Genomic DNA, 2,752 nt, shown 5'->3' on the forward strand with positions numbered 1-2,752 from the left:
CCAGGAAACTATTGCATCTAATATGAAATGGTTAAGTGATGATGCAAAACAGCACATCAAAGCAGGGAAAGATGTGCCTGAACTAGACTGATCTCATACATGGGAGAACCTTGATAACGGCTTTGATAGTTATTCAGGCATGATGGGATAAGAGTATGTACAAATGCCCAAGAATGAATCTAGATATTCAGAACAGATGTTGTGTGGCTGGACCAAGAGCAATATGGAGGGATAGCGAGGGATGGGAGGGATGGATGCTGAGGTGCAAAGATCCATGCTCTGGTCCCACCATTCCTCTGTGGGCATACAACTCATTCTTGTTGGACTTCCTCACTCCCTCCTATGTAGAGTAAGGCTGGACAAAATGATCTGGATACTTTGTTCCCCAACACCAGACTGCAGGACTAGAACCAGTCCATGATGAAAGAGAAAAATGAGGACAAGATAGCGAGTTTTTCATCAATCTAAATTTATTAAATGTAAAGCACTGCCTGCATCTTGCAAGTTTAGCCTTCGTGCTTTTCCTGGTATTAAAATGTCTTTCATTTTATGAAATAGTGGTGTAGTGCATGGATTTTTTTTTAATGGTCTCACTTGGCAAAATAAGAATTTGGTAATACCATACCCTGTGTGAAATCACTGCTCCCAATTTCAAAAAGTGCCAGTCAGTGAAAGACCAGGAACAAAAACTGTGGATGACAGGCTCTTAACCAGGTTGCAAGAGTTTCTACGGTGCTTGACAAGTACATGTGCCCAGAGCCCAGTCTCTTTTTCCTCCCGTCCGGCCTCCACATATCTGCCAGATAATTTTATGAAACACGGAGAGGACCTACCTGCTCCCCTGTTTAAAAACCATTAGGTTTAAACACCTTTGCATGGCATCCGTGGCCCCGCACAATCCAGCTCCAATCTCTCTATCCGCTTCTGTAACTCTCAACACACCCGACACTCTTCCCTCACCAGACGCTCCATCACTGCCGGCACAGCTCATAAACATCCCCACCTCTGCTTATGCTGGTTTCTCTGCCCAGGATGCCCTGTCTCCAACTGCCTAGCAAGCTCCTATTTGTTTCTCAATGTGTAATGTCACTGTTTACTTTGAAACTTTCCTGAATTTGCCCCACTCTTTCCAAAGAATGAATTACTCTCTCTTCCATGTTTTTCGTGATACCTTGCATGGACTTCTATGGCATTTATAAGGAATATTTCTGTGTCATTCTCTCCTCCAGAACTGTGACCAACAAGCACATAGCTTGGCTTTGGATCCTCTAATATTTACTGAAATATATTGTTTGATATTGATTAAAAAGAAACAACGTTCCATATAAGCCTGGTCTTATAGATAAATGGCTGCTTATATGGTCTGAATCCCTGAGATTCAGCAAGGTCCCTTTCGACCCTCTAATTCCTTCTGCACTGCCTCTGTGGAGCCTCAAATTCCACCCTGAAAGTTTCCTTCTTTTGCTTAAAGCTTATGATATAAGGAGTTTATCAGTCTTTCCTGAGCTCAGGTTTTGACGGAGAAAGGAAGGAGAGAGCAGGGAATGGATGTGGGTGAGGTAGGAAAGGAAAACTAGGAGGAAAAGAGGACAGAGAGAGGCCTCTGAGGAGTAAGCCTGACTCATTATCAGTTTCCTCAGGTTGGCTGAGGTCTTCTGGAGTTCAAGAGACATTGATTTTAAAAAGCCACCTGCCTGACTCTCTCCGTGTTTAGGATGGGACTTGATGGGATCGGTAGGACAGAGATCACTCTTAAGATGATACAGAGAGGTCTCCTACTCTAGGAAAGGGCAGTGAAGTTTAGGCGCCTGATCTTAGATGGCTGGAAATACTCACCAGATTCCAGGGAAGAAGATGAGCCAACTGGGTGGGCAGGTGGGGGGCTGGGGAGCTGGCGTAGGGAGTAGGGCTCAACCTGGGGGCTGTGAATGGAGGTGCTGCTGGCTTAGGGTGTTGGCTGGGGTGGAAGAGCCGGCACGGCCGGCGTCTGCAGGGGGAGAGATGATGAGCTTGGGTGGGAGGTCAAGGCCTGAGCTCAGTTTTCCGAGGCCAAGGGCAGCGAACCCCGGGATGAGACTTGCTTCCTCTGTGCCCCCCGCTGCGGAGACCCCGCAGCCTACCTCTCAGTCGGACCTGGGACCTTGGGGAAACTTTTTCCGACTTGCATGGTGCTGGACCGGATACTTCGGGAGCACAAGACAGGCTCCGCAGAGGTTCTCGCCGGCCGAGGGGGCAGAGCCGGAGTGCGGGCGTGTGGGTGTGTGCATGAGCGTGGACCCGGAGCGACACACACTCACACACACACACTCACACGCCCGCACCCACGCAGGGCCCTCGGCCGCACCGCTCGCGCCGCCCGGGACCCTCACCCCTCAAGGCCGGTCCTCCGGGTCCTGCGCCCCGTGCCAAGCCCCTGCCGACTCAGGGAACACGACGAGCAACGACGGCAGGGTCTCCTTACCACCCCACATCCCCCCCATCTGCCCGCCCGGGGAAGGGGATGACGGCGAGAGGTGCCCAGGGTTCTTACCGCTCAGGCGGCCGAGTGCGCGCGGGAGCGCCCGCCGGGTCCCGCCCCGCCACGTCGGCAGGGCTGGCGGGGACGCGGCCTGAGGGCGGGCCGGGAGGGGGACGGGTGCTGATGGGCCGAGCTGCCCCGCCCCGCGGCTCGACAGGGCCCCGCCCCCCGTGACCCCGCCCCCCGTGACCCCGCCCCGGTCTAGAGCGCGGCGGAAGCCCCGGGCTCCTCCTT

At 52.7% G+C, this 2,752-nt stretch overlaps 1 protein-coding gene across 4 annotated transcripts in view; it reads right to left on the reverse strand.

Annotated features, from left to right (window-relative positions):
* FAM114A1 (family with sequence similarity 114 member A1) overlaps positions 1-2,649 on the reverse strand; it is a 62,786-nt gene extending 60,137 nt beyond the window's left edge. For 2 of the 4 annotated variants that reach the window (XM_059067082.2, XM_067036278.1), the window contains exon 1: positions 2,531-2,625. The gene's annotated coding sequence lies outside the window, so the exon portion shown is untranslated. Of the gene's footprint in view, positions 1-2,530 lie in introns of all 4 variants that reach the window. The other 2 variants (XM_067036277.1, XM_067036279.1) reach the window with 2 other exon arrangements.
* Between the last annotated feature and the right edge of the window lie 103 nt (positions 2,650-2,752).

This window comes from Kogia breviceps, chromosome 6, assembly GCF_026419965.1.
Source record: "Kogia breviceps isolate mKogBre1 chromosome 6, mKogBre1 haplotype 1, whole genome shotgun sequence".
Lineage (NCBI taxonomy): Eukaryota > Metazoa > Chordata > Mammalia > Artiodactyla > Physeteridae > Kogia > Kogia breviceps.